The 27,679-nt window shown below is 33.4% G+C and overlaps 1 long non-coding RNA gene across 1 annotated transcript in view; it reads right to left on the bottom strand.

Annotated features, from left to right (window-relative positions):
* Positions 1 to 221: 221 nt before the first annotated feature.
* LOC147846933 (uncharacterized) overlaps positions 222 to 27,679 on the bottom strand; it is a 52,841-nt gene continuing 25,383 nt past the window's right edge. Inside the window, exons 2-3 of the long non-coding RNA XR_015476710.1 lie at positions 2,872 to 2,981; positions 222 to 699 (exon numbers count right to left, since the gene is read on the bottom strand). This is a non-coding gene — a long non-coding RNA (uncharacterized LOC147846933). The remainder of the gene's footprint in view (positions 700 to 2,871; positions 2,982 to 27,679) is intronic.

The raw sequence follows: 27,679 nt of genomic DNA, 5'->3' as shown, positions 1-27,679 counted from the left end.
CTCTGTCCATCATAGCCTCCTAACCGTTCCCATATCACAATTAGCTTCATCACACTCTCCTCCAATAAGCTGGTGTACGGTCTGTCGCAATGTAACTGCTATCGCATCATATAGGTGGATACTGTTCACTGGTGGTGGATGAGGTGATTTCCCAATTCCCCCCAAGTGCCCAGAAAAGTGCTATATACTGTACATAAATGTAAGGATTTGTTTTTTTATTTGTATTTACATCACTTTGGTTTAACCACCTGGTTTAAATGTATTTTAAACATAAACTAATATTATACTGATATTATATTTTTAACGTAAACTCCAACTCAATTATTATTATAATTTGCACACTCTGTTTATAGAAAGCAACAGAGCTGAGCAAGTGAGATAAGTCAGACAATTCAATTCACCTTTATTTCTATAGCTTTTTTACAATGTGGATTGTCAAAGAAGCTTCACATAGAATATTCTAGTAAATTTAAACAGTGTCAGTTCAGTTTTCAGAGTTTAAGACACATACATGTAACTTCACAATGTTTCCAAGCTCTGAAATTTGAATTGATGTTGAATTGGATTTGTATGGAGGCTCCTTTACTCACTGAATCCTCCATTGTGGTCTTGTCAGGCATCTCTTCTTTGCTATCGTCACACGATCAGTAAACTCATACTCCTGCTGCACTGTGTGTGAATCTGCAGCTTGCACTGGAGCTGAAATAAAATGTATTCATTGAAAAAAGACACAAAAAACACAGTGACAGACTAATACTACAATACTTTCACCACTTTAGGAAAAAATGGCACACTTTAAAATTACAAGATCTCATCATAATCCTAGTTTTCTACGAATATGATGAGAAATGTTTGAGCTCATATTGCACAGTTGAAGATCTTTTAAACTTTTTTGTTGAAATCTATTCTAAAGATTTGGAGTGACAGCTAAAATAAATAGATAGTTCACCCAAAATTGACAGGTTTGACGTCTTTTATTAAACCCCACGTCAACACCTATTAAAACAAAATATACAGTTTTATTTCTTCTGATTAACAATTTGCCAATTCGAAAAAAATGTTTTTCACTTTTAAATTACATTATGTGACCTTTAGATTTTGAACTTTAGAAAATTAGTCTCACTTTATTTTAAAGTGGAATTCTCATTATTAATAACCATTAACTATAATTATGCCTCAATAAACTCTTAATTTGCTGCTTATTAATAGTTATCTATTCATTTTCTTTTCGGCTCAGCCAACACAATCTCACGGCAATTCGTAACTTTTTCATTTAGTGGCTAATTCGTACAAATTCGTACGATCTAATTCGTACATTTTAGTACGATTTGCGTATCCCCCAATGACGGTTGGGTTTAGGGGCGGGGTTAGGTGCCACGCCTCCTTTTTAAAGTCGTACATTTTCTTACGACTGAACTCCGTACGAATTAGCCACTAAACTGCCAAAACGTGAAATACTTACGTTTTCTCGTGAGATCAGGCTGGCTTAGCCCCTTTATTAATCTGGGGTCGCCACAGCGGAATGAACCGCCAACTTATCCAGCATATGTTATTACGCAGGGGATGCCCTTCCAGATGCAACCCATTTCAGGGAAACATCCATACACACTCATACACTACGGACGATTTAGCCAACCCAATTCACCTGTACCGCATGTCTTTAGACTGTGGGGGAAAACCAGAGCACCTGAACCTCACATGAACGTGGGGAGAACATGCAAACTCCACAGAGAAATGCCAACTGACCCAGCCCAGACTCGAACTAGCAAACTTCTTGCTGTGAGGCGACAGCACTACCTACTGCACCACCGCATCGCCAATTAAAAGTTAATATACTAGATAATATACTAGGAAAAAGTAGGTAATAATTAGGTTTAGGTATTAGTTAAGATGACGGATGTTTGTATTTACTTTATTAGTAATAAGCAGCCAAGTAATAAGCCAGTAGTTAATAGTGATAATTAAACTAAAGTGTTTCTAGTTAAGTTACTATGCTATAGCACATACTATAAATATAGCTCCAGTATATATTATAAAGTATAAGTATGTACTATAAAGCAAATGTGATCAATAGAATCAATCTAATCTAGATATAGCACTTGTTTATAGTTGATTAAACATCTGTAAAGTAGGCTATTACTTTTTAGTTAGCTAAATAGTTTATTTAATCAGTTTTTCCCCTTGCATATGTAATGTTGTTTGTAATTTTACTCTCTTTTTTGCATTACTGCTGTGGAAAACTGCTGTGAAAAACAGATTAACAATTTGCGGATCATTTAAGCCTTTTATTACATTTTTACATTTTTCTTTAATGCCACAACCCGAGAGCGATTTCAGAAACAATCATATCTACAATAAATATTCAGCAATGAAAGAAAAGTTTCAGTCTCAATGAAGTGGCAAAAAAATAAATAAATAAATTCTCATGAAACATGTAGCTAAAGCGTACAAACGAACATAGTTCTGGTCCCTGATAGAGATTGGCTGTTACATCTTTTATTATGTTTAAATTCTTTATGGCGATTGTGTTTTAATTAGAGTCACAATGCATTTTAATTGATCATTCTTTTGTCTACTGCATATGGACTTATTTCCCTAGCTTTGCATTCTCTTTGATTTAGGCATACAGTATGATCAAATTATCATGTTGCTATAATCGCTAAAGTTTTTATCATAATGTTGACATACTGTAAGCTGCATAAAAAGGATCACTTTATTACAACAAAAAGATTACATTATTGTGCATTGCTTAATTGTACATAAATGTTCAGAGTTGACAAATGTTTTAAAAAAAATTTTGGTCCCACTTAAATGAACTATACAGGGCAGTATGACGCTGTACCTTTTTGCCCTTACCAGCTGACCGCTTACCTCCATGCGGATGGCTTTCCCTCTGTATTTAGTTTGTCCCGTCAGCTCACCATGTATGTTGGCAGACTTGAGATGCAGAGAGGAGTTGACCATGATGACGGGGTTCGAGTCTGGTGAAGAACGGTTCCAGAAAGCAGGTAAGACAAAAACAGAATGCAAAAATAAAATAAACAAGTAAATAACATGTTGAGAATGTGGTAAAGTCTAAACTGTTGTAAAAATTAGATGAGGGCTTTTCTTTTTTTAGATTGCTTTGAAAATTGTTGGGTGGGTTTAGGGAGGTAGATGGGCAGGTCAATCGATAAAATTGGTTGGGTTTAATGAAGGAGGAGGGTGGGTCAGTTGATTGGTCGGTCGGTCAGTCTTTCAGTCAGTCAAACACTCAGTCAACAGCGGCCTCTGGTGGGTTTATGCGAGAACAGTAGACGCAATTGGCACTGTCAAGAGAAATTTGAGATCTCAAAAAGTGTACACAGTCGCCTGTGGTGGATTCGCAAAAACAAAAACTGCAAAAAAACGTAGCTCCTGGGAGGTATTTTGTGGTCTCCAGAATTGTACAAAGGTACATTTTCAGAGTGAGCCTGGGTTGGTTTAGGTGTATGGGATGGTCAAATATGTAATTACAGAAATTAATTACAGATGTAATAGCATGGTACCTGTACCATAACATTGTAACATAATTATTTCGTTATACACTCTTGAGAAATAAGGGTACAAAACAAGGAGCGGTATTTTTTTTAAAAGGTACACTTTTGTATCTTACAGGTGCACATACTTTAAAGGTACAATTTTGTACCTTTAGAAAACACTCGTGTTTCTATAAGGTACAATACTGTACACATTTGTTCTTTTTAGGTATCAATATTTACCTGAAAATTTACAAATCTGGATCTGTAAGATACAAAAGTGTACCTTTTAAAAAGGTACTGCCCCAGGTTTTGTACCTTTATTTCTGAGAGTACATATTAGTAAAAGTCACCTAATATAAAGTGGAACTCACAACACTAATGGTGCTGTTGAGTTGATATTAGGCAAAGGTATACCACAAAAATAACATATTTTAATTGATAACTTAAAATAAATGAATGAATGAAATTATTTAATTGGTGTTGCAGTATTATAAGCTTTAACAAAGAACTTATAAATGAAACATACATGCTTTCCAACAACTCATATTCCAACAGCTTTCATTTATTCTATTGTTTTTTGCTGAATATTATTGAAAACAAGCATAATAATGTATTATCATGTATACAACATATAGTAAATATAAATATTTTCTCCAGTAAATATTATTATAAATAAATAACAAGTCTGGTATATCAAGATGCATCAAAATAATGTAGCTACTAGCTAACAATGTTTATATATTATTCTATATACTATACTACACTTGTCTAATCTGCCTCCGAGCTAACTTACTCGAACTGTCTCCATCACTGCTCTTGTCAAACGTGCAATCTGCATCATTCTCATGGTCACTAAAACCCATCTCACCCTCACTTTCATGCAGGAAGAGCCAGTTCTGTCCTTTTCTTCTTTTACTTTTCATAGAACATGGCGGTGCTCGCTAGTACACTGCTCCCTGTGTTCACATCTATTTAAAAGTAGTACTGTCATTAAAACTAGATTTTATCCATAATGGAAATGCCATAACCATTCATTCATTTATTCATTCATTTTCTTGTCGGCTTAGTTCCTTTATTAATCTAGGGTCGCCACAGCAGAATGAACCGCCGACTTATCCAGCACATTTTTACGCAGCGGATGCCCTTCCAGCCACAACCTATCTCTTGGAAACATTTACACAAACACACTCATACACTACCCAATTCACCTGTACCGCATGTCTTTGGACTGTGGGGGAAACCGGAGTACCCGGAGGTTACCCACGCAGGGAGAACATGCAAACTCCACACAGAAACTTAAACTGACCCAGCCGAGGCTCAAACCTGCGACCCAGCGACCATCTTGCTGTGAGGCGACAGCACTACCTACTGCGCCACTGCGTCGCTCAAATGCCATTACCATACAACTAATCAACATAATTCTACTGGCATTCATGTTGTGATTTTTACAACTTAAAAGTTCACAGCTGACCTTGCTAGCTAGCTAACCCATTGCAATATTGCACATTCCACTATTGCACAGTGTTGCCATTTAGCAACACATACATTTGATTAATTTACACAAAACTAATTTGATCAAAACTTTTTCGAGTTGTGAATATGTCATCATAACTTACTGGAAGTGATGTTTCACATTTTTTTTTTGGATCTGACATAATTTGATCCTTTGTTTTTATGGATGTTTACATTTGCCTTCAGCAACTACAATAAACACCAGTCTGTCAGAAATCGAGCTACAGAAAAATACTGCAAGTCATGTGACTTAACCAAAGCACATCATTGGCTACACTAAGGTCTTCTCTTTCCAACAACAACAAAAAAATCACTGTTGGTCTTAAAGAAACAGTGGCAGGGAAATGAACATAAATATCATGTTACCATGTGGAACACCATACAGTACAGGGTTAAGAAACCATCGACTAGAATAATATTCTGAAATAGGTTGTCTACTGGGTCTTAAAATGTCCTAAATTGTTTTGCTTTAAAAGGAAATTTTAGGCCCTAAAGTCTTAAATTCATTAAAAGATTGTCTTGTAGGTCTTTTTTTAAACATTTTAAACAGGTCTTAATTTTGCTTTGTCCAAGTAAAGCTAATCAATCAGGCCAACATCCACCCAATCACCAAAATTCCATCTCAATAAAACCTTATTTTTTATTTATTTATTTTTTTATTTATTTTTTTTTGCAAGGAGATTCAATTCACATCAGCTATTTGTTCTTTTTATAGTAAAATATATATATATATATATTTTTTTTTTTTGGAGGAATGCATGAGGTTGACGGTGGCCGACTGTACATTAAACATCCATCTCTCTACGGACATGTGGTAATGCGGCCCACAAAGTGCTCCTCCTCATCCGCTCACACTATGCACTCGTCTGTCGGTCTTTCTCTCTGTCTCTCTCTACCCCCGCTCCCAAACAGTCTCCATCCCATCTACAACTCTTAGCCAGAGACGACTTAAGTCAGAGGAAGAATCCATTTACAATGTGTGCTTTGGAGCAGCTCCCTGACAATGCATGGCAGATTAGAGTGACATCTGTGATGAATCTTTCATAAACACTTTCTCCAGCACCGAGGCTTCTCTGAGTTCCCCGCGCCGTAGTGAGTGCCTGTTCAGATGTCATCTCGACGGGTCCTCAGACTGTGGGGAGACTGACACGAAACCCGCTGAGTGGGGCATTAAAATTAATCCAAAAGTCACACACACACAGCTGAAGCGCATCACCCACCCTCTCCACACACACACGCGCGCACTCAAAAAAAGCCACCGCGACATGTGTCCACCGGCTCGTTCAGCTTCAGATTCAGAGTCAATTTCATGTCCTCATCAATTCTTCACTGTGATTCTGCGCATTTGTTTCATTTGCATAACTTTTGTCTGTCTGTTTTCCCCGCTTTGACTCGGAACACAGTTTTCCTTTCTTTGACATCCTCTTTAAGAATGCGGCTTCAAATTTAATGCGAGCAAACGAAATATATAAATATATCAAAGGTTGACATGACGTTCCCCCGCATTATTCTCTTTGAAACGCGCTTGTGTTCGTGCATTAAGGATACTGAGAGATAAGTGACAAGAGGGCACGGAGACACAGGTTACCTCACACACACATGCCACATCCTATTCCAGTCTATCCGCTGCCAAATGCCTGTCTGCCACAAAAACCGAGAGCGGCTAGCAGAACAATGCGGCAGCTATACTAGCAATGTGCCTTTGATTCCATCTGACGCTTTATTTCAGCATCATTAATATCTACAATGAATCTTCAGCAATGGAAGAAAAAGTTTCAGTCGCAATGAAACACTTTCTTTTCTCATGAAACATGTAGCTAATGCGCACAAACACACATAGTTCTGGTCCTAAAGAGAGATTCGCTATTACATCTTTTATTGTGTTTGAATACTTAATGGCGATATTGTTTTAATTCGAGTCATAATCCATTTTAATTGGTCATTCTTTTGTCTACTGCAATTAGACTTATTTGCCTACATTCTCTTTAATTTAGGTATCAAATTATCATGTTGCAGCAATCGCTGAAGCTGTATTGTTGACATAAGCATCAAGAAATGGTTTGTTTACCAGGTATAATAACAAAAAAGCACATTACATGTTTATGTATTGCTTTATTGTACATAAATGTTGACAAATGTAAATAATTTGTGGATCCATTTTATAATAAGTAGCCTTATCCTCCAGGTACCTGCATCAAAAAATAAGTAAAGTGTACTTATTGTGTCCATATTGTACTGCACAACACTATTGAGGTCAGATACAGATAGGTCAAGGACAGGTTTGGTTGTATATAAATGTACCATATTGTTATAACACACTCTCCATGCCAGATAAACAAGATATAGTCCCAATCGAGCCCAATACCCAAACGTGTTAACCAGTATTCAACTGAATTATCAGTCTCATATCAATATAGCAGTTAACTGAGAAAGCCAGAGAGGAGCAGAAGCAGGAGACTAAGTAATGATAATAAAGAATGAGCAGAATTTATTGATCTTAGTTGGGTATGATTTAATGCTCAGACTTCAACAAGTGTTTTTATACCACAAGCAACAGCAATGGAAAATTACTGCTTCACAATATTTTCCAGAGACAATACAAATGTTGAAATGGAGACATTCTCTTTTCTCTTACTCATGAAAACAAGTGTTGCTTGAATTCACACAGTCATGAAATTGGACTGGAAAAAAACATGGAAAAACGAAATAATAATGAAGCAATAATTATAGAAAAATAAAAAAAATAAAAACACAATCAAATGACTAATAATAATCAATAATAATAATAAAATCATTAATAATCAATACATTTCTAATTATATAAATGACTAATGATTATATGAATAAATAAAATAAATAAAAGAATAATAAATAAATATAAACAGATGAAAATAAAACACAATACAAATGAATGGTTGTTTCCTTGAAACAACACACACACACACACACACACACACACACATGTTTGCTACAAGATTTTTTAGATCCTCGGTTAGATTCTTCAATATACATGTAAATACAGAATTTAATAGCATGTAATTACATGCAGATCGTTTTTAAAATATAAGTACAATATTAAAACATGTACCTTCATAATAAGTACATCCTATCAAATGATTCATTTAAATATGAGTACATAGCAATTAAGGACACTTAATATAATGTGGGACCGTTGATATGATTTGTATACACTAAAAATAGTAAAAGTATAAAGTAGTGCTAAAGTGACGTTAGCAGACAGTTAATTATTTAAATGAAACAGCTCAACTGAACTTCAATAGTTCATTATATAAATCATTCATTCATTCTTTTTCTTGTCAGCTTAGTCCCTTTATTAATCCGGGGTCGCCACAGCGCAATAAACTGCCAACTTATCCAGCAAGTTTTTACACAGCGAATGCCCTTCCAGCAGCAACCCATCTCTGGTAAACATCCACATGCACACTCATACACTATGAACAATTTAGCCATACCCAATTCACCTGTACCACATGTCTTTGGACTGTGGGGGAAACCGGAGCACCCGGAGGAAACCCACGCGAACGCAGGGAGAACATGCAAACTCCACACAGAAACGGCAACTGAGCCGAGGCTCGAACCAGCGACACAGCAACCTTCTTGCTGTGAGGTGACAGCACTACCTACTGCGCCACTGCTTCGCCCTCAAATAGTTTTCATTGTCTGTTTAGTTTAATTAATTAATGTTAGCCTGTGAAGCCTATGTTTGTATGTATAAAGTGTTTATGAACATTGGGCCTATAAAGAATCAAAACATTTGAAAAATGCCGCAGATTAACATGTGAAAATGTTCATGTTTGAGAATAAATAGCCTAATACGGTTTTCAAGCATCTGAATATTCCAAAAAGTCTAAATATTGAAAGAATAATTACTGCTCACAGTATTTTAAAGTGCTGACTATAGCAACATGCATGTTTATTATCACTACACTGTATTACTGATTATCAGCACATCTACTTTGATTTATAGAAACATAAACATAAGCTCCCCTAAAAATAACCACAGATTGCTAAGATAGTCTAAACTTGTTGAAACGAAGCACTCTCAGAATGAACCAAGAAGAACAAAGCACAAATATGCCGAAACATTTCTGAATCACCTGGTGAAAGCCTTCTCTAAATGTTTCATCTTATTGTAAAAAGTCCTACTAGGTTTTCCACTCATTCTGTTTCCCGAGTGCTGCTGATTCTGATGGATTTTCCGCATTTGCTTCTGCTTTTCCCACTTCATTGTCCATTTTGGGGGGGGGGGGGGGGGGTGGGGGGTGTTTTGGCGTGGGGGGTTGGGGTACAGATTCTGAAGGGAGTTGATGCAAATGATGTCTACTATTAAATATTGATCCCACTCCATTTCAACTGAAGGTAGACCTCATACTCGCAAACAGACGCTTGTCTCTTTAAATCAGCAGAACTGTCGCTTTTGTGGCTGTCTGTTTACAAAATAAGAGACTGAAAATGAGACCTGGTCCCAAAAGACGACCTCCTTGTTTAAATATGAATAATAAATACATATTAGATAAATAATTCTGCATTCTGAATTATTGAGAAGAGGAAGGATTTATGGATTTGTGAAACTCGCAGCACTAAAACGAGGGATAATGTCAAGCAGTAAGTATCAGTGGTAATCCAGATGCAGTTTGGGAGGCGAGAAAGTTCAAGAGAAGCAAATGCTGTCTGTAATCTTTCAGAATGACCTCAGAAAATGAAGTGAAGCTAAGCAACTTCATCAACTGGGATTTGTGAATAATACAAAATATGAAGACATATACAGTATAGTATGGTGTAGGAAAAAAAGGTATCAGTTTGATGAGAAAGAAGTATAAGTGTATTTCAGACTCAACTGACAAAATCAATGACATGTTAATAACCAAAAAAAAAAAAAAAAAATTATAAAAAATATAGTTGAAGTCAGAATTATTACCCCCCCCCCCCCCCTTTGAATGTTTTTTTTTTTTTCTTTTTTAAATAATTTCCAAATGATGTTTAGCAGAGCAAAGAAATTTTCAAAGTATATCAGATAATATTGTTTCTTCTGGAGAAAGTCTTATTTGTTTTATTTCAGCAAGAATAAAAGCAGTTTTAAAAATTTTAAGTCATTTTATGGTCAAAATTATTAGCCCCTTTAAGCTATTTTTTTTTTCGATAGTCTACAGAACAAACCAATATTATACAATAACTTGCCTAATTACCCTAACCTGCCTAGTTAACCTAATTCACCTAGTTGAGCCTTTAAATGTCAGTTTAGCTGTATAGAAGTGTCTTGGAAAACATCTAGTTAAATATTATTTACTGTCAGCATGACAAAAATAAAATAAATCAGTTATTAGAAATGAGTTATTAAAACTATTTTGCTAAGAAATATATTGGATATATATATATATATATATATATATATATATATATATATATATATATATATATATATATATATATATATATATATATATATATATATATATATGTGTGTGTGTGTGTGTGTGTAAACTTACCAATTGTTTATGCTTTTTACACTGATGCAATAGAATAAATTTGAGTTCCCCAAATAACATTTTAGTGTATGAGCTTACAAAAAAAAACTTTTATGCGATAAAAATGACTGATGTTAAAGGTTTTTATAAGTTATTGTCTAATTGTATCTAAAAGTATCCTAAGTTGTTATATTTTATTTTATTTAATTTCATTTATCTATCTATCTATCTATCTATCTATCTATCTATCTATCTATCTATCTATCTATCTATCTATCTATCTATCTATCTATCTATCTATCTATCTATCTATCTATCTATCTATCTATCTATCTATCTATCTATCTATCTATCTGGGTTTTACATAATTACTACGTGTTGTCCCAACACAAATCGATTAAGTTAATTTAATAGTTTTCACGGTTTCATAGTTTTCATGGTGAACTGTTTTTTTTTTACTATTAAAAAACAACATTTTTCTGTTTAAAAATATTTGAAAACTCTGTTTATTCCTGTGTTAAATATGAGAAATAAATGTGTTTTCACTATCCATCATGATCTAATATTTTTTTTATTCTTCTGTTAAATACTGCAAAATAGTGATGGTTGAGCTCAACCAAAATCAAACAAAGATCTGAAAACTTCTGTACATACAGTCCAGTATTGTTGCATCGCGAAAAAAAAAACCAGACTTTCGCTTTCACATGGCCTATAATATTAAAGCAGGGTCAAAAGGCGGTCTAATAATGTACACTTCTGTGATTGCAGTGTTGCTCTGAGTTCAGGCCAAAGCTTGTTAACTCAAACAACACAAGAATGTGCTGATGGTTCTATGGGCTAAATTGGCTGCGTTGCCATTATGTGGCCCTTTCCAAAGAAGAAATGCCTTCCAAACCCATCTAACGAAAGAGGTGGTGCACTCCCCTGAGCAAGAGAGAGCAAAAGGTGCCGAGACTCATCCCTAATAACATCATTTAGAATTCACCTTCTCAAAATAGACTAATGTCTTCTTGCCTTGAGGGCCCTTCATACCTTAACAGAAAACTCTCTTTAGTTCAGCTTCCATTAGGCTCCAACACCACGCTCTATTAGTGCAGAGAGAAAGAGAGAAAGCAGTGGAGTAAGGTGTGTGTGTGTGTGCGCTACCTGAGGTGATCCTACTTTTTGTTTTTAAACACTCTGAGAGAGCCACGTCACTGTGCTTGACAGCTTGTTAATGTCACCACGTTGTTCCTGAAAATCCCTTGGTGCTTTGCATTAACACTGTGTTCGCCTTACAGCCCCGGGCAGTTGAACTGAAGAGCACCATCAACACTGCCCATGAGCGGCACTCGCACACACACAGGTTTATTCTTGTAAATTGTGGGGACATTCTATTAGCGTTAGGATTCTTAAAATGTCCTTATACTGTAATTTTACAAACCCTACATATAACCCTACTCCTTACAGGAAACTGTATTATGTCTGCTATATTATAATATGTTATGTTATGTTATGTTATGTTATGTTATGTTATGTTATGTTATGTTATGTTATGTTATGTTATATAAAAATGTAATGTAATGTGTGTATTTATATAGCACATTTATTGTGTCTGGCCATACACCCAAAGCGCTTTACAATCATGAGGGGCAGGGGCAGGGGCGGACTGGCCATCTGGCAATTCTGGCAAATGCCAGAAGGGCCGGACCAATTTATAAATGTGGGCCGGTCAGTTTTTTTTTTTTATATGTATTGTTTTTAAGTGCAGACACCTTTTATCTCTTGCTAGATGTGATATTATGGTGATGATAATAAAAATAATAATAATAAATGTTAATAAATGCAACTGCCGCCTGGTTTTAAGTTGGGCCGACCCAATCCAAGGTTACCCGGACATAATCAAAATCTGGCAAGAATGTCATATTATGACATATTATCTTTACACCAAAATAAATAGTGAATGTGTGTGTCCGTGGGTGGGGCTGTGTCGGTGTGGTAATGTGGGCTGGTGTGGCAACAGTGCCAGGGCTAGATTTTTGTCCCAGTCCGTCCCTGATGAGGGGGGTCTCTCCACACCACCACCAGTGTGCAGCATCCACTTGGATGATGCGACGGCAGCCACAAGACAACGGCGCCAGTGCGCTCACCACACACAAGTTATTGTAAGTTGGGTTGGGAGCTGGGTCTGTTCTACGCAAGCTATGATGACATTCACCTTAATATTTTAGCGTGGATGTATACCTGTCCGAATTGCACTGCAGGTGGCGAGAAGGAATCTTCAAACCTATGTGTATTCCTTCTGTGAAATTATCACATCAAACGTGACATGCTAACATGGATGCAGTTCACTAGAGTGAAACTGATTAACGTTAGCTCCACGTCTAGCTATCAGGCACCTGTAGAGTTTATGCTTTCGAGTAAAACATTTGCAAATAAAATGGAGCATGTGCTTTTTAAAATGAGTGATGGTGAATGAAAGTCAAACCATTGAGCTGTCTGACAAAAAGGTGTCCTTCTGAATCAAATCAGCGGGATGCCCTTCTGGATCTTTCACTTACTTCGAAGACACCACTGACTACGTTTACATAAACATCCAGCCTGATCTCACGAGGTAACGCAAGTATTTTACGTTTTGTCAGTTTAGTGGCTAATTCGTATGAAACTGTAAAATTTTAAAAAGGAGGCGTAGCACCCAACCCCACCCCTAAACACAACCGTCATTGGGTGATGAGCAAATTGTACTAGATTGTACGAATTAGCCACTAAATCAAGACGTTATGAATTGCCGTGAGATTGTGTTAGGACATAATCTAGTTATAACTGTCTATATAATCTAGTCTAACTGTAATCTATTTATTTACCTTAATAGAAAATAATATAATTAAGGTGTTTATGTGAAGTGCTTTTATGTAAGAGTTTCCTGTAATTTTGGATGATTAACTGCAGTTCGGCAGTTTCACATTCATTTATGAACATTTCATTCATGCCTCGGTGACAAACTGGGGTATTGAAGGCAATTGGAATTTAATATGGATAAATTTTAGGTATGGAATTTATTTTCAACGGCAAATGGAAAGAAAAAAACTTCCGCATTTCAAGTTCAAAATTCATGTTTAACTGAATAAACAGTTTGCAAACACAAGTACATCTTATTGAACATCATTTATTTTCATCACCAATTATCATAGTAGAACAGTTTCCCGAGCAGTTTGTCATGCATTTTGGAAACAGGAGATGAGCCCCTGCTCTAATGCGCTACCTTGCTTGAGAAACCCGTTCTCAAAGACTTACTTTTAGTCATTATTTGGGTAGCACCAGGCCCGAATTAGCTAATCTGGAGGACTGGGAGAATTCCCGGTGGGCCACTCTGTTTTTTTGGCCGCGAGGGCTGGTGTCCCTATCTGCTTGTACTCTCAGCAGTCGCACTTTTTTTATTTATGTATTTATTTGCCCAAAGCCTCACTCTTTTTATTCATTATTTTTGCCGCAGCTCCGCTCTTTTTATTTATTTTCTCGCAGCTCCGTGAGCAAAATGCAGCCTGCAGGTTAATGATGACAGATCTATTATTCAACCGCAAACAGCGGTACCTTAGTGAATATAAGAATTAGAATAAATAATATTAATGACTATTACACCTGCTCAACAAAAATCAGAAGATTAGAAGTTTAAAAAGGGGAGCACTCGATCAAGCAATTGTGGTCCAGTGGTCTGCACGTTGCGTTGTGAAATTGCTGATCCAGGTTCTAATCTAACCTAATTTATTTTATTTTATTTGTTTATTTATTTATTTATTTATTTATTTATTTATTTATTTATTTATTTATTTATTTATTTATTTATTTATTCATTTATTTACTTATTTATTTATTTTCATTTTTAGTGTTAAGACATATAATACTGTTTGGGTTACCTATGTAGGTGTAAATAGTTTGAAGTTCTATAGCAGCTGTTTCCTTGAAAAAGAGGTGATAGTGTCATTAGAAACTATGTACAGAAACTTTAATTAACATTAATTTTTAAATTACGTTATTTTACAGTTTTTCTCAGTGGCTTTGGTGCATTTCTCACAACACTACTTACATTTGCACAACAGGTGATGCATTTCTCAAAACAATTAGTCATTTGTGCACATCCTAGTAGCAGTTTCTCATTCCTTTTAAAAAATTGCAAATGCTTTCGGACCAGCATCTATTGCTTTCATATTACTCTCTGCTTTTTATAACATTATCATTTGCTTATGTCATGTCAGTCAAAATGAACTAAACTTGTGAATGCTGAATAGTCATTCCATATTAAACTAACAGTTCTCATTTCATTACTTGAGTCTTTACACACAAAAATGTTGAACGTGATGTCAAAATCGGTCAAGCAAACTTTATAAAAAATTATTTAAATCTTTATTTTCCAGAAGATGTCTTTAAAATTGAACAATTTCATGAATGATTTACAGACATGTGTATGTTGCAGGTTCAGGTCCAATATGTACTGCAATATTGTTTACAGTTGCGCACAGTTCAACCCAAAGGGAGTTTATGTTTTTTGCAAATAAGGGTGTGTTTATTCTTTTGCACAATGCTGTGAATAAAGTTGGATTATAAAGATGCAGAGTAAAATGCAGAGTAAAAATGTGAAACATACATATTCAGTGTGTTGTACTCAGATTCCTCACTAAATGCAGTGATGTCTAACTTTACTGTACTTTTCAAATGGCTGTGCAAATAGTAAATAGTGCTGTCTTGAGAATTTTCAGGACGTGTCACCAATATCTGATTTTTTAGCGTTGGAAAAAATTACAGAATACTGTCATAATGAAAACAGGACAATCATTGATAGACATCAATGATTGCTTTTAAAGAAATTAACTATCCATTTTGTGTAATTGATGCACTTTTGCTGGTTATTATCTAGGTTTTGCAGTTTGTACTAAGTGTTTTGAGAAATGCATTAACTGTTGTGCAGAAATGTACTGGTGTTGTGTGAAATGCACCAAAGGGACTGAGAAAAACTGTAATACAGTCAGTTGTGAACTGAGGTAGGCCGGTCTAAGACTTAAAACTCCAGGGCTGAAAAGGAATCCCACTCTGCCCTGGGTATAGCACACATATTCTGAATGCCTTTAGCAGAATTCAAATAAGCCATTTTAATCTAGATTAATTCGAGATTACAATGAGAGTAATCTAGATTTAAAAAATAATCTATGCCCACCTATAGTTGTATTATATTATATTATATTATATTATATTATATTATATTATATTATATTATATTATATTATATTATATTATATTATATTATATTATAACACAAACAAACAAATGAGGAGCAAACATACACACAATTACACTAGTCATGCATGCACACAAAAAAAAAAACAGACATGCATGCTGATACATGCACACAATGCATGCATACATTACACACTACACACACAGTGCACACATAATACAGGAGAAACACACAATAAACACACATGCATGTATGTACACTAAACACACATGCATGCATACACACACACAAAGTATTCATAAACAAAATAAACACACACATTCACATATACATGCACACACACACACAATGCATGCGTGCACACAAAAAGAGATACCGTATTGGAATTATTGTTAAGTAACATAATCATACAATCCTGTTTTCACAGATGTACATGCATTGAAACACTCATAATCCTGTTTCATGTTAGAATCTCTGATCTGTGTTACAGGCAAGGGTGACTTTTCCTTGAAACACATTTATTTACTGAATGTGGTCATACATGCGCTGGTATAATTGTTGTTTGATTGGTGTGTTTTATTGTACCTTTTTAAGGCATTTGAATGAACTGAAACTGCATTGAACTGAAAAACTGAGTTACTGAATGATGCTGTGTTAAACACTGGGAAAATATCAATGCTGTATTTATTTAGTTTATACTGTATATGGCTTAATATGTTGCAAGTGTTTTTATAGTATTTAGTATTTTCTATATCTCAAAGAGTTCAGTAAGATGTTAGTGAATCAGAGAAGCACAGCCAGGCAAGCTAAAGGTAAATCGGATAATTGGACTACCGGTCAAAAGTTTGGGGTTACTTATTTATTTATTGTTTTTGTGTTTTTGCTTTTAATATAATTGTTCAGTTCATCAAGATGGCATTTATTAAATGTAGAAAAATGTTAAATATTTATTTAATATTTATTAATTACTTATTCTATTTAGTTTCAAATGAAATTATTACTTCAGTCATTATTGCTTTTTAATTACTATTACTATTGATGATAATAATAATAATAATAATAATAATAATAATAATAATAATTATTATTATTATTATTATTATTATTATTATTATTAATAAAGTGATTTCTGAAGGATCATGTGACTCTGAAGACAGGAGTATTAAAGCTGAAAATTTATCAATAAAATCACTGGAATTAATTATTAGATTATAAACTACTTTTCAACAGTATTTTATAGTGCAATAACATTTAACAATTTTACAATTGTTACTGTATTTTAGATTAAATTAATGCACCCTTGGTGACTAGGATAAGCTTATTTTAAAATATCCAATGATTTTGTAAATTAATAAATTAAATGAATGAATAAAAATGAATAACAAATAAAATACAAAGTTAAATGTTTGTGTGTTATGTACACACATTGTACGAGAACAGGACTTCATTTTCAACAACACTGGCTTTTCCAGATATAAAGATATAAAGGTATGACACGACTTAATTAAATAAAATTTATTATTATTATTATTATTATTATTGTTATTATTATTATTGTTATTTTTATTATTATTATTATTATTATTATTATTATTATTATTATTATTATTATTATTATTCATTTAGTAAAAGCCAAAACTACATGCATTACTTGCAGAAAGGAACACACTGGATATGTCTGTTTTTTTATGACTCATACATTTTTTTACATAAATTATTAGATTTTATAATTAATTTTTTACTAGCAATTAAGTTGTCTCAATAAAAATTGTGTATTATTTTATTGTGTTGTTTTAGCTTAACCTACATAAGTAGTTTGGCCGGCGCCAATAGGCTTGTGATTAAGCACCCCGATATATAGCACTATGGTGCTCACAGCGACCTGAGGTCGATTCTCGGCTCGAGGTACTTTGCTGACCCTTCCCCTCTCTCTGCTCCCAATACTTTCCTGTCTTTAACCTCAACTGTCCTATCTAAATTCAAGGTTAAACCCTTTAAGAAATAATTATTAAAAATGACAAATAAATAAGCAGTACAATAGCAAACATCATATATATATATATATATATATATATATATATATATATATATATATATATATATATATATATATATATATATATATATATATATATATATATATAATTAGTTAATTACTTTATTATTATTGACAATTAGCCAATGTTATTTTTTTTATCAGTACCAAAGCAGAAAAAAATAATTTAGTATGTTCTAATTTCTCCAGTGTTCTTCACAGTTAATTATATACACTAAAATCATACAAAAAGATTTCTGTTTGCATGAAAATAGAGAAATAGTTCATTAATAAAGAGAAACAAATCTTAATTATTAAATTATTTAACATGGCCCAACTTTGTTCAACTAATCAACATCAACTAATGTTAGTACATGTCGTAACTAATGTAACTAATATTCTCACTAATTCATTTCAATTTTAAAATTCTTTTATTATATTATTTGTTTTAGTGTTATTTTTCAATTTGTTTTTCGAGCAATATACATAAGTATATATAATTACAAAAAATTGATATCGATATTGAATTTATATGTCCAATTTGGTTTTGGATCTTCTTTCTTTTAAGGAAAGTTGATGCCATATTGAAAAAAAGTGTTTCACATAATTCAAAAGGTATTTCTGCTGTTGAGCTTATAATATACATCTGTTTTCTTGGCCTCGGGGCGCTTTGCTCTGAACACCCTGTTTAATTCAGTGCCTCTAGAGTGAATCATAGGATTCTCTGGCTTTAGGCAACAAAAGCTTTTTTCCTATAGTCGATCAACAGCCCAACACAAGCACAGTTTAGAGACCAAATGATGAGCTCTGATAAATATTAACTACATGAATACACCATTACACTTGACTGAATATCATCAGGCATGTCTGTCAAATACTAATTATTAACAATCCTCAATCAAGTATTTACATGTTGCAGTTTATTGCAGTATATTAAAGACACTTAAAGGGCTTGATTTAAATGTCTGTTCTGCAGTTATGCATTTAAATGCAAATTGTTTCAGGTTTTGCATTTCATTGCAATCAAACTAATGACTTGGTGTTGCCAGCACCATGCTCTGTGTTTGCAGTATGGAGCATAAACAAATAAAGCAGGTCAAGTGTGATGAAAGTAGTCATTTTCCTAAAAAACATCAGTTTAAAAGTGAAGTGTGGATAATTTGGATGTTCTGAAGTGTGGTAAACTGTGCAGGCCTGCCCTCTAGTGTTCTACTGTGAACTCACAGCTCAAATCAGCATTTGATAAGTATGTAGTAGACACTTGTTAAGCTTTATCTATTCTTCAAAACTACATAAAATAACAAGTAGTAGTATTCTTTTTACTCTGTAGTAGTAGTAATGTGGGTGATGGTGGTGTTAGTAGTATCCCCTATATAAACAATCAATACACAGCAAAGATTTGGGTTTTTAATGTTTTTGAAAAATCCCTTATGCAGTGCTACATTTTTTTTAATACAGTGCAAACAGAAATATTAAGAAATGCTACCAAAAAAAAAAAAAAACGTCTTTTTCAGCAGCAATCTTTCGAGTCTTGAGTAGCAGTATAGTCATGCGATTTTGATCTTAAGAAACATTTTTTATTAAAATTGTTAAAACATGATTGATTGATTGATTGATTGATTGATTGATTGATTGATTGATTGATTGATTGATTGATTGATTGATTGATTGATTGATTGATTGATTGATTGATTGATTGATTGGCTAACAAAGTAATTGCTTTGTGTCAAATGAATGCATAGTATTTTTTTTATTTCTTAAATAATTACCTTTATTTATATTGACATGTTTCTCCAAGTTGGTTTGCGGCTGAAAGGGCAGCTGTGTAAAAACATATGCTGGATAAGTTGGTTGTTCTGTTGGGACAGTAAATAGTTCCATAGTCCATTTCTGTAATTAACTTTTGAACACTTAGATGTGGGTTTGTAATCTAATATGAATGGCAGTCTTCAATTTCACAGCTATAAATTAATAAAAAGTGGAATCGCTTTAAAAGAATTAGCCGTCACTTTAGACATTTTAGGCATTATTAACTCATAGAAAAAAACAATGGAAATAGTTACTTCCAGTCCTCAGCCCTCAGTTTCACTCAAGGTCTCCGTGACCTCTGACCTAGTTTAGTGGCTGCTGAAAAAAGTTGTAAAGAGAAAGGCAAATGCATTGAACATTCTTATATTAAGCAATGTGTTAACTTTTTTCATTATTCAATAATCATCTTTAATAAAAAATAATGAGAAACAGGATGATGAGAAAAGGATAAAAGTTGAGTCATGCTGAGATGTATTGGAAGTTAGAAATCCAAATCTTTCAATTCATTCTGCTGTGGTGATCCTGGATTAATAAAGGTACTAAGCCGAAAAGAAAATGAATGAATGAATGATATTAACTTGTAAATTTACGCATTTATTTTTTCAGACTGACAAATACGAAGACCATAAAAAGCAATTAGATCAACATACATGTTTTTGAAACTCCCAATTAATCTCGCACATTAATTCAAAAATTTTTCGATGGAAAAAAAGGTGTTATGAAGTCCGTGTAATAACAAGTAAACTTGGGCTTTTTATCGAAGTGGAGAAAAGCAAGTTTTTCCACTAGAAGGGAACAGTATGTCCACTTGCAGAATGCAAGCTTTAAAAATGTGTACTTCTACTTTCCCTTGAGTACATTTTTAGTGCTGTATTCGTACTTTTACTCCACCACTTTCCTTCAAACTGCAGTCACTACTTTTTTAGTGTCTTTGGGGATTAGAAAAATCAGTCCTGTGATTCCTGTCCAATCAAATCCGCAAGGAAGGTAAATCATCTCATAATGAACTAACTCAAGACATGTGCGATTTATAAACGCAGCAAACTGTTTGGAAGCATTAAAAGTGTCCATAAAGATGTCCAAAATCTATACATGCATTGAGACTGTTTAGATGCATGTCACTCATGAGAAAATGACAGATGTTTACTGTATGATGACCGAAATGCACCCAGCAGGCACAAGATGACAACATGCCGTCCGATTGACGATGTACCCCAACGTCATGGATGTTGCATTTTGTTTAGATATGAAAATCAGTTTGACGTCAGAACTCAACTTCAGGCTGACGTCAACATCCAACCTAAAACCAACCAAACAGGTTTGATGATGTTACAGCTTGACGTGTGGATGTTAACATCACAACATCTATCAGATTTTTAATTTTGGTTGCCATACCTGATGAATGTCAGTATTTGACATCAATATGATGTTGGTTTAAGATGTTGGCTAGATGTTGGATTTTGGTCACTTTCTAACAATTAAAAATCAACCAAATATCAACTTCATTTGATGGCATTATTGGACATTAAAGTAACTTTGTCCTTAGACACTGGCTAGACATTGAATTTTGGTCACCTGACATCACAACCTAAATCTAACCTAATATTAATGTCTTATGACATTGTGTTCCTGCTGGGCAATAATTAAATGCACTAAAGAATGTTGATTTTACACACATCCACAAATTACATGTAAATGCATCAGCTTTTTACAGTGTAATACTCACAACTCACTACTCTTGAGTACTTTTGAAAGGTCTACTTTTCACTCACACTTTGAGTAATATTTACAACAGATACTTTTACTCTACTTGCACTACATCTTAAAAAAAGTAATGGTACTTTTACTTAAATATGATTTTTCAGTACTCTTTCCACCACTGCTTATGACATGTACGGAAAATCTGAAAGTCTAGATGGAGAGGTTTTGATGAAGTGTCAGGTTGGCTAGAACCACATGCAGTTCTGATGATTTTTTCACCAGGGTGATAGGACTGCACAATATATAGTTTCAGCATCGATATATCAATGTGCGCATCTGCAATAGTCACATCGCAGGCTATGCAATGTTGAGTTGGGTTTATATTATTTTTGTATTGTTTTGGGGTTTTTTAAGTGAAAGTCAGCCTTTATCAGCCTGTTTTTAAGGCCTATGACTTTATGAACATTTCAAGAGAGTTTAAAACATTCAAACACAAAAAATTGTACCAGTTGTAACCTTAATAAAGATAAATTTCATTTATTAATTTTCTTTTCTGCTTAGCCCCTTTATCTATCAGGGGTCGCCACATTGGAATGTACAGCCAACTTATACAGCATATGTTTTAAGCAGCGGACGCCCTTCCAGCTGCAACTTATCATACACCCATATACACTCATTCACACACATACACTAAAGACAATTTAGCTTACCAAATTCACCTATAGCACATATCTTTCGGCTGGTGGGGGCAACCGGAAAAAAAAAAACAACAAGAACACGGGGAGAACATGAAAACTACACACAAAGATGCCAACTGACCCAGCCAGGATTCGAACCAGTGACTTTCTTGCTGTGAGGTAACATCGCTACCCACTGCACCACCACGCCTCCCTAAAGTTAAATTTATTTTATTATTTATACAACGAAGATAATGCAGTGTTATTTTACATTTGATTATGGTTTGACAAAATCATGAAGCAACACTGTTTGTAATTTGTTTATTATTTGTATGCATAATTGAATCCCCTTTTGCAATCAATCTAAATTAGTGAACACTTTCCAAATAGAGTTATATAAGGCATAATATGAAACTTTATTCATATCACAATATCAGATGTTTCCAATATCATTCAGCAATATTAGGAATCGATCTAGCAAGAAATTACTGTCAAGCAGGCCGAGATACAAATAGATCGTTAGTCTATAATGAAAGCTACAGTTATTGCAGTGAGAGAAAAAAAACATGTCTCTCAGTGACTGATCCAGTTAATGTCTGAATTGAGAATAAATTAAGTACCTAGCCTTGATATATACCACCGTACAGCACATATAAGTACACCCCTCACAATTATATTTTTTAAATTCATGTTTTTAATAGGAAGCTATTAAAAATTATTTGTGCATTGCATTTACATTAGATTAGTCAGTACTGAAGCCAAATCTGGAGCTTATTCAACAAAAAAAATGTGATAATGGTCCAAACACTAGTACATCCAAATTTATATGTCATAGAAAAATATTAAATACAAACTTTAAAACGAGGAAAAATCAAGAGAAAGTTTTGTTGGTTGAATTTTTTTTTTATAATTTTGCTTGAATTTAATTGGATAATCTTTCAATTTCTAAATATGTTTGGATGCTAAAATATTATTTGAATAAATACATTTGTCTAATAAATCAGTTTTGTTTAAATGCACCAAAATACATTGCCTATATTCACTGAGAAATGGAGAAAAATATTCATTTTTAAAATGGGGTGTACTCAATTATGCAGAGCACTGTATGTTAAGATTTAAACACTTCTCCCCTCAAAAACACCCTGAAGAACCTAGCTAAGATATAAAACTTGAATGCGATGCTTTTGATGTATTTAATTATTTATTATAATTTGTCAAATACTAATGATCTACCAACAGTAAAACCCTGCACAAAGAAAATACAACAAATAAAGAAACTGAATATGTTCATTGTATAATACATAAATTACCCTTGTATTCAGCAAATGAAGAGTTCAGATGCAAAAACCTCTAAAACAGTTTGAAATTTCCTTTTTTTTTTTATTGCATTTTTATCAGGCTCCTGTGTGCAAGTTCAATAATTTCAAGTTCATGGCCAATAATATACTCTATTAAAGGTCTTTAGAATGAAATAACTCAACATAAACATAGAAGTCTGAGAAAGCATTTTCAATGGAAATTTCAGATGGCACTTAGAGGTTTTTTTTTTTTTTGCATCTGAACTCTTCAAATAATAATATTTATCAATGATTGATAGGATAATAAATCAGTTAATAATCATATTTTAGAGGCATTACAATAAAGAAAGTCATTTGTAATGCATTTTTCCATTTGTCAAATGCATAATAGAAAATACAGATGACAAAAAGACAGAAATAAGACTAGAATTATTCTCCCTATTATGCTTTCTGCTTGACCACTGGATGAATCTCCAGGAAAATTACATTTGTACTAAATAAAAGACAGAAAAGATAATGAAAGCGATAAAAGATGTATAGGATCTCTTAAGTGTATGTAAAATTAATAACAGCCTGAAAGACTTGCCTTGCAGCCACTTTATCAGACCCAGCTTAAAGTCCAGCATGGTCAAGCCAAGAGAGACTTTGGCGAGACCTACATCCACACACAGATCTGCTTCTTTTCCTTTCAGCGTAACACAGAATGCAGCATATAAACAGTGGCACATCCCCCTAATGGTCACCAAATGAGCACTGGCCTTTCCACCAGTCCTAGAGCCATGCCCGGGGCGGACTGGCACAAGCGTCCGCTTTGGGCAGTGCATGCAGGGTGATCTGACCCCTCTCTCCAACCTCCATAAACCCTTTGGCCCTTAGCATATTGCAGTCCTTCCTTGTTCAGTTCACCCCATTTAAGCCTGAGGGCCTGTCTGTGGCTCAGCGGCGGGTGAGGAGAGCAATCAAGCCCAGGCCACAGAGTTCTTGGGGGTCATTTTTACAGGCCCCAAAGCCAGAGAACAGTCCCGTTTGGATAACAAGTCTCCAGCTCAGATTAACCATTTAGAGCGTTGTTGGATAAAGGCCAGATTTTCCTTTGAAGAAGCAGTGATATGTTGAGCCATTTCTGTCAACATCTGTCTGCTTGGAAAATTTCTTAATGTCTAGAGAAGAAGTATTTATTGTGATAACTATATAATATATATATATATATATATATATATATATATATATATATATATATATATATATATATATATATATATATATATATAATTTCCTAATAAGAGATCATTTTAATGTATTTTGAGTGTACTAGCGTTTAATAACCACAAGAGGGCAGCAAAAGATGATTAAATTTACGTACGGCAGAATTTATGTGGAAAATCAGTACAGTAGTATGAGTGTGTATGTGCGTGTTTTTGTAACATCAGGACACAAATCTGTATAATGACATAAAGAGCTCAGTATATACAAGTAAACCGCTCACAAATCTATATTTTAAATGTATATTTGTAATAAGAAGCTATACAATATTATATTTGTGCATATACATTAGATTAGTCAATACTGAACCCAAATCTGGAGCTTATCTAACAAAATAACTTACGATAACGGTCCAAAAACTAGTACACCCAAATCCATGTTGTTGTTATAAAAATATTAAATACAAATTTAAAAAAGAGGAAAAATCAAGAGAAGCAAAAATTTTTTTTAATTTTTGTTGATTCTTTTTGCAATATTTTGCTTGAATTTAATTGTAATAGCTTTCAATTTCTAAATGTGTTTGGTGACAAAAATATTATTTTAATAAATATATCTGTTTAATAAATTGGTTTTGTTTAAATGTGCCAAAATACAAATACAAATTTACTGAGAAATGGAAACAAATATTCTTTTTTTTTAATGAGGTGTAATAAATTTTGCTGAGCACAGTAGGTATGACAACAATAATAATAATAATAATAATAATAATAATAATAATAATAATAATAATAATAATAATACGAAGAAGAAGAAGAAGAAGAAGAAGAATTATTATTATTATTATTATTATTACTATTATTATGATAATAATAATACATTAATAATAACAATACATTTTTTAAAGGCGCCTTTCTGTCAAGACCAACTCTGTCAACCGTACAATAAAACAAGAGCAATAAAACAACAATATAAAATAATATAAAAAACATACACAGCAATAGTGCAAATACAACTTATTATTAAAAGCCATCTTAAATAGGTGGGGTTTGAGTCTTGATTTGAATAGTGTGAGGGAGTCAATGTTTCTGATGGCAGGTGATCGTGAGTAAGCCGGGAAGCAGAGCTGCTGAATGCTCTATTGCTCATAGTAAGAAGGTGGTGAAATATGAGGACATTGCTTAGAAATTTCAACTTTATATTTTAATAAAAAAATATTTTATCTTATAAAGCTTGCAGTATGATTTATCAGAAAGTAAGACTGTGCAGTTTTCTGTGATGGTTGGGTTGGTAAGGTGGGGTTATGGCAATAGAAAATACAGTTTTTACAGTATAAAACAATGGAAACCTAATGTCCCAACAATTCACAAAACTGTGAGTGTGTGCCATTCAAAGTAGTATTTAGTAGTAAATATATAGTTTTATACCCATATAGTTTTAAGAAATGCTTCTATTCAGGGTTATTAATTACCACTAAAACAACATCACTAAAACCATAAGTTAATTAACTTTAACTGGAAAAAAGGCTTTGAAAAAAGCAGAATTGGCTGTCGGTTCAGTGTGACTTTAGTTCAGCAGTTTTGACCAGTGCTGACAAATATTTTCATTAAACAATCTGACGTGAGAAGTCTTATTTCTCTACTGTAATGTTTTTAAAAAGAGAAAATATTTTACAGGTAAATTTTATTCTAAATCATGGACCTTAATCTTGGAACAAAAAAATAATTAATGAAAAGGTGTGATGCACTAAACGCGTATCTTATTGAAATTGATTTGAATAGCATTTTGGCTATTGTTGGTATCCATGAATTTTCAATATGTACTTTTTTTACAAGAGAGGCTAGAAAAATTGTGAAGCTCTACATTATTATACATATTATCATTATGTTTTAATAATTTATTATTCAAATGGAATAAAGGATTCTGACTGAGGAAAGTGTAATGTGCTAGCCAGTTTGTTATTTGCCTAATAAATGAAAATATAGAGTTCAGTTTTTCATTTAAAACTTTTACAGATTCCATTTTTTTTTCTAATGACATATTACTGTATGTAATATATATGTATTTTAAAAATAACTTTGTTCTTATAAACCTTAAGGAAAATTTTTTTGATATATTAAAAAGTGTGGTTTTGATGACCATCCAACAAGCAAATCCAGCTAAAATAATACTTAAAATGTCACAAAGATGCAGTATTTAAATGTCATAAATAAATAGAAAAGAAGGTGAATAACTGCAAAAAAGGTCCCCTTTTTGAGAAAATAGAACCACCCCTCACCAGGCTGGATACAGGCCTGTGCAGCTTGGTAAATTAATATAATTACAGTAACACTAAATTTAAAAAAATAACACAAATAAAACTGAACATACTTAATTTAATAAAAGTACATTCATAAAATACATTTATTAAATTACCTAAATTTCATAAAACAAAAAAAGATGATAAAACTGATAAATAAGGATAAGTAAAAAGGGCAGTAGAGTAACCATAATAGTACATTAGTTATTGCATTTATAAACCATATCTAACAATCTTTCTATTACAAATCCTAAATAAAAAACAGCCACTTTTTTACCAATTGCAACCATTTTCAGTAAACCTGCAAGTTTGGAAGCAGAAGAAATCTACAATCTAATGTGAAACTAAAATGCGAAGCAGTACAATAGATGAACATTTTCGCATTGTTCATTGTTCCTAATAAAAAGGAGCCTTATTGTCAAGTTATTTGTTAGGCAACCTAAAATACATAAGTTATTGAGTCATATTTTTGCATTTACACTAAATATGTGAATAAGTTCAATTCACGTTCCTATTAAAGGCAGGTGTGTCCTTGATTTCCTTGATTGCATCATGAACATTTCTGACTTTATAGCAGGTCAGTTTTGCTGTCACGAAGACCAAAGAGCCGCTTCACAATGAACTAGGAAGAAAAGAGAAAAAAGCTGGACAAGGTTGTAAAAAGGTTGACAAAGCTTTGAACCTCTAAGAGCAGCACAAATGTAACGAAATGAAAAACACATGACACAATCCAGACACTGCTAAGATCAGGCTGTCCTACAAAACAAGAGCAATTGGAAGTGATGTGACCGAAAGGCCAGCAACAACACAGAAAGGCAGAGAGATTATTTCACTGAAATGCAGGAAATCTGTTAAAACATTATTATATTCAGCATTTCTGAAAAAGCTGACTCTTTGAGAGAGTGGACAGAAAGGCTTTTTGTGAAAAGATTTTGCTGAAATCATGAGGAGAA

Source organism: Danio rerio, chromosome 1 (assembly GCF_052040795.2).
Source record: "Danio rerio strain M-AB ecotype USA chromosome 1, GRCz13ab, whole genome shotgun sequence".
In the NCBI taxonomy this organism is placed as follows: domain Eukaryota; kingdom Metazoa; phylum Chordata; class Actinopteri; order Cypriniformes; family Danionidae; genus Danio; species Danio rerio.
This window is presented reverse-complemented; position numbering and strand designations above follow the sequence as displayed.